The sequence below is a fragment of the Benincasa hispida genome, chromosome 10, assembly GCF_009727055.1.
Source record: "Benincasa hispida cultivar B227 chromosome 10, ASM972705v1, whole genome shotgun sequence".
NCBI lineage: Eukaryota > Viridiplantae > Streptophyta > Magnoliopsida > Cucurbitales > Cucurbitaceae > Benincasa > Benincasa hispida.
The window spans coordinates 10,652,716-10,665,445 of NC_052358.1; the positions used below are offsets into that span (position 1 = coordinate 10,652,716).

The 12,730-nt window shown below is 34.4% G+C and overlaps 1 long non-coding RNA gene across 1 annotated transcript; it reads right to left on the minus strand.

Moving 5' to 3' along the window:
• Positions 1 to 9,558: 9,558 nt before the first annotated feature.
• On the minus strand, positions 9,559 to 10,704 carry LOC120087772. Its single transcript, XR_005484679.1, has 2 exons — positions 10,290 to 10,704; positions 9,559 to 10,190 (listed from the first exon to the last, which is right to left on the minus strand). It is a non-coding gene; the product is annotated as an uncharacterized LOC120087772 (long non-coding RNA).
• Between the last annotated feature and the right edge of the window lie 2,026 nt (positions 10,705 to 12,730).

Below are 12,730 nucleotides of genomic sequence, written 5' to 3' on the forward strand. Positions count from 1 at the left end.
CATTTTGTGGTAAGCCTCATTTGTGTACATGGACTCTGGAGTTCAACTTGGTATGTATAGAGTAATTAAGCATTATTATTAATCTATTGAAAATCCATATAAATCATTGGCATTCAACTTTTTATTTTGTATAGATGCTTCTTTAGTGCATATGATGCATATTAACATATCTAATGTGCATTGAATAAATATATATTCAGTCTTGAATTTCATTTGAAATAAATACAAGCATGCATATGTATATTTGCTACCGTTTGCCATAAACAATTTTGAAACAAATATATATTGAATTTATATTTTTAGTTAAACTTTATGGATATGTCAAATATGCTAATGTATATTTTAAATGTTTATGATATCATTTATATTAGGGAAGTAAATCATGCATCTGTTGGATTTTATGCCCTAAATTCGTAGATAGTAAATATTATTAATTGATTGTTATTAATAAAGAGTTATCGATGTTAATTCAATAAAGACTATTGTTTTGTGTAATTTCTCTTTTGTCTTAATAACCCTAAGTCCAATAAACTAACATCTAAGGTTGTCCTATGAATCTTGAACTATAATGTGGAAACATACAAGGATCAATGTTCAAGATACAGTCTAAAGGGTCTATAGTATAGGATAAGGTTAGGTACAATCTTTATAACACTAGGGATACGACACATTTGTATTTGATACAAATGCAATGATCCAACGCATTCGTGTAGATGATACGCGAGTGGAGGTATCCTATGCAATGAGTTTTGTATAAGACTGGACTACGAAATAGTAACCACTAGATGTAACACCGTTAACTAATTAGTTTCCTAATTCAATTGGATGACCTATGCAACTTAGTCTTAATCCTTAGTATATTATGAACTCTTGTTCACGAGAGATTGTCCTCTGACTTGTATGGGTTAGGGTAGCCAGGTCGCCGACCAATAGACTTACCATCTTGGGGACAAGATTGATTGGAAAGTTGAGTGGGGTTTGCAAGTTTAAATGTTTTCGATTTTAGCACTAGATTACTTTTTAATTTGATTAAATTGTAAGGACTCTTTTTATTTTTGGACAATTTATTTCATGCTTCAAGTTTGTAAGTCCGTGTCATTCATCGCAAAAAGTTGTTGTGAAAAGAACCAGGGAAAACAAAAGCAAAAATAGAGAAAACAGAGAGAAAATGTGCAGTTTGGTTTTTAAGGGACAACTTTTACTAATTTGTCGATTGCGAAAGTTCTATCAGTTGGATCTTGCTAAATTTTGATCGGTACATGAAAGAAACCTAGGGTCTCATTTTGAACGGTTGGATCATCGTTTTGTGCTCTGATTTATCTGTCGTCGTCGCTGAATAGAAACAGTTTTTTTCCAAATACAGACTCGATAATGCCCAAAAACGCGGGGACCCTTACAAATTAACTTTGTAAATTTAAAGAAAGCATTAAAACTGAGATTTCTATCCCGTAATCATCCATCAATAATTCATCTATAAACATTTGTCACATAAACGCAATGCAGATTATAAAACCCACCAATACTGTAAATGAATTCAATACAATAATAGAATTTGGAATAAAAAACCAACCTGACTCTGATACCAATTGAAGGAAACTCACATGAGGAGAACCTTGAGCAGAAGTGGATCGTCCAAATTCTATTAGTTATTCGAATGCAAAGTTTACAGTAAACAACAAGTAGATATGTATTTAAAATAAATTACAACATGCTCTTACAAGAAATAAGTTCAAGAGATATCAAACCTCTTTCATATGTATCTAGTTCGTGCAACTCACTCAAGGAAATCATACGTAACAATCAATCTAATAAACTGTTGGGCTATATGTCCTAAAACTCGTAGTCTTATAACCAGTAAACATATATGAAGTTTATTCAGACAAGTGTTATTAATTGTTTAATAACTCTAAATCCAATAAACTACAAACCCTTGGCTATTGTCATGAATACTTGGACTTTATGTGGAGACATAAACTTGATCAAGTTTGAGATAGCCTAAATCATCTATAGTACTTGGATTAGGTTGGGTACCTTTTTCTGGAGATACTATTGAATACGACCCGCTTTATGATTGTTACAAATGTTGTAAAGTGTCATAAACGATGTGATCAGTTTGTTCATGTAAAGACATGTAAGCGGGGGTGTTCTACACGATGAGATTGTGTAAGACAGATATGCATAGAGAATTTGAGAGAAAATTCGGTTTTGAAGAAAGAGTTCTTCAACAAAATTACTGCAGTGAGCATTTCTCCTTCATCCCTTGATTCAAGCTTGTTTTGAGTCTCACAACTCAATCTAGATCACCAAGAGAATAGTGGAGAAGATCTTTAGGTGGTCTGCAACAAGATTTGGAGAAGATAGAAGTTGGAGAAGGAGCTTTAAAGAAGTTCTACAAGAGGTATGTCTTGAAATTCATTTGCTTTCTGCAAGAGATGCTTTATACTTTGCCAAAATTAGTGAATTTTGAGTGCTTAGATGATCCTTATGCTTCTGTGTTTGCTGATACAATCTTACAATTAGTATCAGAGCATCATATAAGCATTCAATTCAGTAATTTTGGTTTGGTGGGTGTTTTATATGGGAAATATGAAACTGATGCATTGATATGGTTTTCTGAGTTTTGGCATTTTAATTCTCTTCAATTTCTTATTTAAATTTGTAATTGGATCTTGTTTGATGATCTTTTATGTTTAGCAAGAGCTTTAATTTATTTGGAGTCATTAGAGTCGAAATTAATATGTAATTGAAGAAACAAGTGAATGAGGTCGAGCTGTTGTTCCATTTTTCCAGCTTTTGCTCAAAATCATTGTTAAGTTTAGTTGCTAAGCGATCGTCTAGCTCCAGACACTACACAATGAGAAGAAAAGCTAGACGATCATATAGCAATGGGCGTTGGTCGTTGTGATGTTGAACTTAGACGATTGTGTACCTGCAGGAGCTAAACGGTGCGTTCAATTTGCTATATGATAGCATTAAGCAATCGTTTAGCTTTGGCGTGGGAACTTAACGAACGTTGAATTTACTATACGATGGTACTACACGATCGTTTAGCTACGATGCTCGCTAAAGCGATGTGATGAAGTTCGCGTTGAACGATCGTTTAGATGCGGAGCTAAGCAAACGTGTAGACAAAAATGCTAAGTGACGCGATGATGTTCTATACGATGGAGCTAAACGATTGTTTAGCTACGATGCTCACTAAGCAATGCGATGAAGTACTACGCGATAGCGTTGAGCGATCGTTTAGATGCAGAGCTAAGCAATCATGTAGATGAAATGCTAACTGACGCGATGATGTTCTATACAATGGAGCTCGGATACTAAATGATGACATGAAGTGCTAGACGATGGTGTTAAGCAACCCATTGCTAGTCGTTTAGCGACGGCTATCCTTTCAGAGGGTTGTAACATAGGATTCGAAACACCGTGAACTCCAGAAATGGATAGGGTTACTTAGGTTCGTTTTCAAACAATTGTTTCTCCTTCGAGGGCTTGTTTGATTCTGATCTCTGTAATTCGAAAGTGGCGGGCGTACACTTACAAGACTTACTAAGTGTTAGTAAAGATCTTGACCAAATAAATAGTGACTAAGTACTATAAGGATAAGAGTCATTCTAGTATTAGTATTTAGTCAAGAATGTCTTGATTCAGTGAAGGAGTGGTCGACTACCCCTCGATAGGGGCTATTCTGACTCACTGAAGTATCGTAGCAAAAGAATAATAAGAACAGGTACATTATTTTTGCTAAATAAATTGGATTAAAAAGAGTTAAATCAATTCTCTAATTAATTTGTTTACTTTTTCAGCAATGTCAATATCCATTATGCAACTGCTAGCTTCTGAAAAACTTAATGGCAATAATTACGGAACTTGGAAATCGAATATCAACACGATACTAGTAATAGATGATCTCCGATTCGTTTTAACGGAGGAGTGTCTTCCATCCCTAGTCCCAACGCAAATCGAACAATTCGGGATGCGTATGATAGATGGGTCAGAGCTAATGAGAAGGCTCGAGTTTATATTTTAGCCAATATATCTAATGTACTGTCTAAAAAACACGAGAAGTTAGCTACTACAAAAGAGATTATGGATTCTTTGCAGGGCCTTTTTGAACAACCGTCCACATCTGTCATGCATGACACAATTAAATTCGTTTACAATTGCAAAATGAAGGATGGAACCTCCGTAAAGGAACACATTTTGAACATGATGGTTCATTTCAATATTGCAGAAGTAAATGGAGTCATCATGAATGAGAAGAGTCAAGTTGGATCATCATGGAGTCTCTTCCGAAGAGCTTTTTTCAATTAAAAAAGAATGCCATGATGAATAAGATTAAGTATAACTTAACGACTCTTCTCAACAAACTCCAGATTTACGAATCTTTATTGAAAAATAAAGGTTCAGAGGCAGAAGCACATATTGCTTCCACTTCAAAGAGGAAACCTCAGAAAAATTCATCTTCTGGGAGTAAATCTAGCCCTTCTTTCTCCAAGAATAGAGGTATTCAAAAGAAAAAGAAGGAAACTGGGAAGGGGAAGGTTCCAGCTACACAGAAAGGAAAAAAGGAAGTTGCCAAAGGAAAATATTTCCATTGCAACGAAAATGGACATTGGAAAAGAAATTGCCCTAAATATCTTGTTGAGAATAAAACTACAAAAGAAGATAAGGTAAATTAGATTTAGTGGTTATTGAAACATGTATAGTGGAGAATGAAGATTCTGCATGGATATTGGATTCAGGAGCTACTAATCATGTTTGTTTTTCTTCTTAGGAAACTAGTTCCTAGAGGCAGCTTGAAGAAGATGAGATTACTCTCCGGGGTGGATCAGGGGAGTGTATCTTAATAAAAGTAGTGAGAGTTATTAAGTTAACTTTTGGAAATAGATATCTGTATTTAGAAAATGTTGTTTATGTACCTTCTTATAAAAGAAATTTGATATCTATTTCTTGTTTGTTGGAAGATTTGTACAAAGTAAATTTATTTCTTAATGAAGCGTTCATTACAAAAAGAGGTATACGAATCTATTCTACAAACTTAGAAAGTAACTTATATAAGTTAAAACCATCTAAAGTTGAAGCTGTATATAACACAAAAATGTTCAAAACAATTGAAACTAAAATAAAAAAAAGGCAACGCATTTTTTAGAGTATCTATCTTCGGCACTTGAGACATGGCCACATTAATCTCAATAGGATTGAGAGACTGGCTAAAAATGGACTTCTAAACATGTTAGAAGATGTCTCTTTACCGTTTGTGAGTCATGTATCAAAGGAAAAATGACAAAAAGATCTTTTTCTAGAAAAGATCGTCGAGCCAAAGAAACCTTAGAGCTCATGCATTCGGACCTCTGTGGACCGATGAGTGTTAAAGCACGATGAGGTTATGAATATTTCATTAGCTTTATAAATGATTATTCAAGGAAAGGATACATTTATCTAATTCATTTTAAATCTGAAGCTCTTGAAAAGTTCAAGGAATTTAAGACCGATGTTGATAACCAATTAGATAAATCTATTAAGACACTTCGATCAGATCGAGGTGGGGAGTATTTAGACTTGAAATTCCAAGACTATATGATAGAACACGGGATTCAATCACAACTTTCTGCACCGAGAATGCCTCAATAGAATGGTGTATCTAAACGGAGAAACAGAATCCTGTTGGACATGGTTCGGTCCATGATGAGTTATGCTCAGTTGCCTAACTCGTTCTGGGGTATGCAGTAGAAACTGCAACTTACATTTTGAATAATGTTCCCTCTAAAATTGTTTCAGAAACACCTTATGAGTTATGGACAGAGCGTAAAGCTAGTTTACGTCATTTTCGGATCTGGGGTTGTCCGACACACGTGTTAGTGCAAAATCCTAAGAAATTGGAACATCGTTCAAAATTATGCCTGTTTATAGGTTACCCTAAAGGGACAAGAGGTGGTCAGTTTTATAATCCTCAAGATGATAAGGTAATTTTATCGATAAATGCCACATTCCTAGAGAAAGACTGCATTTGAGATCATAAACCCCGCAGTAAACTAGTATTGGAGAGGATTTCAAATAATGCTACAGGCGAATCAACAAAAGTTGTTGATCAACCTTGCTCATCAACAAGAGTTGTAGATAGATCAAGGACGTCTGGTCCATCACATCGTACTCAAGTGTTGAGAGAGCCTCGGCATAGTGGGAGGATTGTGAGACAGCTTGACCGCTATATGGGTTTAACTAAAACTGAAGTCAACATACCTGATGATGGCTTAAAGGATCCATTAACATATAAACAGGCAATGGATGATGTTGATCGAGATCAGTGGATCAAAGCCATAGACCTTGAAATAGAGTCTATGTACTTTAATTTAGTATGAAAACTGGTAGATAAACCTGATGAGGTAGGACCTATTAATTGTAAATGGATCTATAAGCAACCATACGGGGAAGGTACAGACCTATAAAGCCCGATTAGTAGCAAAGGGTTATACCTAGGTAGGGGGTGGACTATGAAGAAACCTTCTCACCTGTTGCTATGATCAATAAATCAGGATACTTTTGTCCATTGCCACTTTTTATAATTATGAAATTTGGCAAATGGATGTCAAGACTGCCTTTCTAAAAAGAGATGTTGAAGAGAGTATTTATATGGTTCAACCAGTAGGGTTCATTGAACAGGGTCAGGAGCAAAAGCTTTGCAAACTGAAGACATCTATTTATGGATTGAAACAGGCATCCAGATCCTGGAATATAAGATTTGATACTGCGGTCAAAACTAATGGCTTTGAACAGAACGTTGATGAACCGTGTATATACAAAAAGATCATCATCTCCACTATAGCATTTCTAGTTTTATATGTAGATGATATCCTACTTATTAGGAATAATGTAGGATACCTAACTAACATTAAAAATTGGCTAGCAACTCAATTTCAGATGAAAGATCTGGGAGAGGCGCAGTATGTTATTGGGATTCAAATAGTTCGAAACTGAAAGAAAAAAATGCTAGCCATGTCTCAAATATCCTATATAGACAAGGAGTTGTCTAGATTTAAGATGCAGGATTCCAAAAGAGGTCTTTTACCTTTTAGGAATGGAATACATTTGTCAAAGGAACATTGTCCTAAGACACCTCAAGAAGTTGAGGATATGAGACGGGTTCCCTATGCATCAGTCATCGGAAGTCTGATGTATACAATGCTATGTACTCGTCCAGACATATGCTTTGCAGTAAGGATTGTCAGTAGGTATCAGTCAAATCCTTGTTATGAACATTGGACTGTTGTTAAAAATATCCTCAAATATCTTAAGAGAATGAGGAATTACGTACTCGTATATGGAAATAAGGATTTGATCCTTACGGGATATACTGACTCCGATTTTCAAACCGATATAGACTCTAGGAGACCTACTTCAGGATCGGTGTTCACTCTAAATGGAGGAGCAGTAGTATGGAGAAGTATTAAGCAGAGCTGCATTGCAGACTCCACAATGAAAGCAGAATATGTTGCTGCTTGTGAAGCAGCCAATGAAGTAGTATGGCTTAAAAAGTTCCTAAATGATCTGAAAGTTGTTCCAGACATGTGTTTGCCAATCACTTTGTATTGCGATAACAGTGAGGCAGTTGCGAACTCCAAAGAACGTAGAAGCCATAAACGCGAAAAACATATTGAGTGCAAATATCATCTCATCAGAGAGATCGTGCTAAGACGAGACGTTATTATAAGACAAATAGCCTCTGAGGACAATATTGCCGATCTGTTTACAAAGACCATCCCGACTAAGTTTTTCAATGGTCACCTGAAGAGTTTAAGACTACGGGTAGAATAAATAGGGCAAGTGGGAGAAAATGTGGGTATGAGATGCCCTAGTTTATTGTATTTATTTGTCTCTCACAACACTCAACATTGTTCTAACCCACTAGGAGTTTTAGTCCAAGTGGAAGTTTGTTGGGTTGTATGTCCTAAACCTCGTAGTTTTGTAAACAACAAACATATATGAAGTTTATTCAGACAAGTATTGTTGATTGTTTAATAACTCTAAATCCAATAAACTACAAACCCTTGGCTATTTTCATGAATACTTGAACTTCATATGGAGACATAAACTTGATCAAGTTCAAGGAAAATAGCCTAAACCGTCTATAGTACTTGGATTAGCTTGGGTACCTATTTCTGGAGATGCTATTGAATACGACCTGCTTTATGATTGTTACAAATGTTGTAAAATGTTATAAACGATGTGGTTAGTTCGTTCATGTAGAGACATGTGAGTGGGGGTGTTCTACACAATGAGATTGTGTAAGACAAACTACGAAATAATCACTGTTACGTATTAACACCGTTTATTGTTAACACGGATTAATTTTACTTCTTGATGACCTAGATAACTTGATCTGAATCCTGAGCTTTCTATGAACTCCTGTTTATTTGCGATTATCCCTTGATCTGATAGATGGTTGGGGACATAGAATTTGCAAGATGGAATTCACTCCTACCCATTTTAGAGATAGTAGAAAGGTTGTTCCCTTAAGGGCTGATCTTGGGTCTTGAACAAGGGGCCCCATCCTTTCGTTGGCGTGGGAGGAAATGGATTTAGTGATTATGATCCTAAATCAATTGTTCATTAGAGGGACAATAGTACTTAAGGAGAAAAGATGTAGCTCGAAAGTATCGAGGTTATGAACAACCTGTGAAGAATCAACTTATTGATTACGGTTATATCAAATGGACACATAATATATCTACAGTGAGGAGAGTGCAACTACAGGCTATAGTGGATAGTCTTGTTAATTAACAAATGTTGATTAACTAGGTTAAAGAGTTTGATCGATTAGTCTCAGATCGTTGGAGCCCATGATTTGTAGGTCCATCAGATCTCCTTACTAGCTCAATACGAACAAAATTGAAGAACTAGGTGAAGTAAAAATTTGAAATGTTCAAATTCGGGTATTAGAGAAAATTGTATTTTATATGAGATATAATTTACAATTAAATAATTATTTTATTATTTATTATTTTTTAGAGTATACTTGATCATTAGCATGAAAGTGTTTTTTAAACTTGATTAATGTGATTAATCAAAGCTAGGTGTCATAAACAATTTAATATGTGATATTAAATTTATTTATTTTATTTAATTGAAATGGTTTTAATTAAATAATTTCTAAACTTTGAAAATTATATTTCATTTTTCTTAATAAAAAATTAGTTAGTGGAAAAATCCAATTGTTGGATTTTCCCACTAACTAAGTGGACTTTGAGGTGGCATTTCCCAAGCTTGATACTTACAGATTACATATTAGTGGAGTCTGAGGTGGGAGACATTCAAAATGGGATTTTGCATGTATTTTCTTTACAAAAGGATTTGTTTTTTGAAATTTGCGAGACTAATGCTTCCATAACTTTTAACCTAAACTCTTCCACCTCAACTCTCCTATACTTTCTTTCTTTCTATAGTGAAATTCCCTTATTTTCACTAATAAAACGATCCCACAACCGTATTCTTCAACCGAAGAATAGCAGGGAATTATCATTTGTGGTGTCGTTCGTGCACGAGAGAGGAAGTTTGCGATGGAGTCTTCAAAGGTAGTATTTTCTATCCCTTTTGCATGCTTATTCTTATTTTTATTGCAATTAAAACGTTGTCAATTTCATCGCTTCCATTGTGCATGCGTTCTTTATGTTCCATCATAAACAACCTTAATACAACATGCTTAGTTCTTTATGTTCCATCATAAACAACCTTAATACAACATGATGCCTAGTACGAGGCAGTTCCAATAGTTCGATTACTTACCTCTAATCACAAACTCTAGAAACTAGCAAGCTTAACCTCTTCCTTGCCCAACGACACCTTGAATCAAACCAAAGTAACAAACAAGCAAATATGAAATATCAATATCTAAGCACAATTTCAAAACCACCAATCCTAATCCAAAAGCTTCTCAACAACTTATTGAAAACCCACGGGATCAAACGTAAATCACCCACCAAGAAACCTCAAGATCCAAACCTAACACCCAAACATCATGGAAAATTATTTTAGGCCGCAATCCATGGTTCGGTCAAACTTAAATCGAATAATTCATAAACATACAACATGCTTAACCACCCAAACAAGTTTAAAGCCTTACCCTTCACCAAAATTCATTGACTATACCTTTAATTGGCTGGACGACAACTTCAACAACCTGAAATTTCGCCCTAACATCCATAATACGACGAGTACCAACAAATCAAGGCCAAACACTAATGACTGCTCAAAATCCTCAAGAAACCCAATAAAAAATAATTTAAACTTACCCTTAATCCAAGATTCCGACGAAGACCAAAGCAGTGGCGGCCGGGTGTCACACTGGATGAGGTTGGGACGGCGCCGAAGGGCTGAGCCTTAGATCTAATCCGTGGGTTGGGGTTGGGCAGGCGGTGCGTAGGGGCTGAGCGACTGGAAGCGTTGCACGGTGAGGGCGAGCGGCTAGGGGGGTTACACGGCGAGAGCGAGTGGCTGGATCTACGACTGAGACGGCTGGGACGAGCGTCTCAAATCTGCGGCTTGGCGTCGACTTCAGCGACTAAGAGGAGGCAACGGCAAAGCAAGCGATGTGAAGGAGGGCGAGCGGCGCGAGAGGCTGGGTCGGTGGTGGACGGCGCAGAGAAGAAAGACACGGGAGTGGGGTTGCTTTGCGTGAGAAGAAGAAGGGGAAGGGGGAAAATAAAAGAAAAATAAAGGAAATAAAATATTGTTTTATTTTATTTTATTTCATTATATTTTATCTTACCTTATTTTATTTTATTCTCATCCTTCAAACTTTTAATCTCTTTTTCCCTTAAATTTTTCAATTCAAAAGAATTTTAACTAACCCCCTTCTAAAATGAAATTAATTCTAGACATTAATTTCAAATTTAATTTGTGTGACATAAAAAGTTCAATTTCCATAATTTTCCTCTGATTCAAATTGAAACACTCATTTCTTAGTAATTAAATCACAATAATTACCATTTGAATTTTCAAAATTTCAAAAGTACCCTCATATAATAGAAAATACTAAAATTACATTAAGAATAAAAATTTATCTCATGATCTGTAGGTCTATAACTAGCTCGTAAAATTATCTTGGATTAGTGAATTAACTGAATTCTAAATGTTGAGATTTGAAATTAAGGTTTTGAATTTGAAGTGTTTAAATTCAATTAGGATTTTAATTAATTGTACTTGATGCCATTGAAACGCTTGATTTTGTTGAAATTAAACGAAATTGGAGAGTTCAAAAATATTTAAATAATGATTTAAATACTTGATGATGTGAAATATAATATTTAATATTTGATATTAAATTAAATTAAATTAAATTAATTAATTATTAAGTTTTATTCACTTTTGAAAATTGTTCAAAATTGGTAATTTGATTAATTAGAATTTTGGATTTTTTAAAAATTCAAAATTATAAAAATTAAATTAAAAATTGATTTTTGAAAAATTAATTTTTAATTAAAATTAATTAATCAAATTATATTTATTAAAATTGAATTAAATATTTCAAAGTGGGAAAATCCAATAAAATACAACTCATACCACTTCGCATCAGTTGTATTAATCCATAATGCATGATCCTCCTATATGAATTGAAGTTTTGAACTTCAATTATGGGTTCATGTATGCTGATTAATAACAAAAACTTTGCATTTAATCCTTTAAACCTCTTCCCCCTCATTCAAATTCAGCTCCACAAAGATTCCACCTCTCAATCTGAGTTAGAGAAAGTAGAGAAGGTCTGTGTGGTGGTCCTTAGTTGATTTGAATATCTAAATCGTGGAGAGAAGTTGGTATTGAAGAGATTCATCAAAGGTTGTACTTCTTGAAACCCTTCTCTTTGAATTTTGTGTCAATGCATGTTTTAAACTCAAATTAAGTGTAATTAGAGTACTTATTGATTCTGATTTTTCCATTGATGTTACTTTACTCTATCAGGATTGTGTATACACCGTGAAAGCATAATATTATCATGATGGAATGATTTGCTAACGGATAGAATTATGATGGAATGATTTGCTATGATTTGCTAACGGATAGACTGTTGAGGATGTTTCGCAAACCTATGAATTATGCTACTAAGATCACGATAACATGTTTATGGTTTGATACAAAATTTAGATGTTGTATGTGTAGGGATGAAAGCCCTAACACAGTAGAAGAATATAGGAAAACTCAAAATTAATTTAGGAAACAATAAATATCCATACACTAGGAAAAACCAGAAACATTATAGAGACAAAAAAACAAACAATCTACTGTAAAATTAATCCTAGGTTAAGCATGCTTTAAAAATTACAAAGAAAATGGAAATAAACTTACTTTTGTAGAACCAAAAATCCAATTCTCCAATATGATGGAATTCCACAAACACTACCAAAGGTCTAACCTTTCTATCCTTTGAGAAACCTTAGGATTGGTTTATGGAAACCAATAATAATTGGGAAGCAGGAAGAATTTTAGAGAGAGAGAGAATTTTGTGTACGGAACACTTCTATGTAAAAAAAATCACTTGCATCAACCTCTCACTGCATACGTTTTGTAGATATTTTATCAAAGGAGAGAGAGTGAAACGTGGAAGTCATCCCACGTTTATGTTAACTCTCTACGTGTGAGTTAACTTTTACTTAAAATTAAATAAATCAATTTAAATTAAATCAATTAATATTTAATTAGATCTTATTTAATTAATGATTTCATTTAAATCATTTAA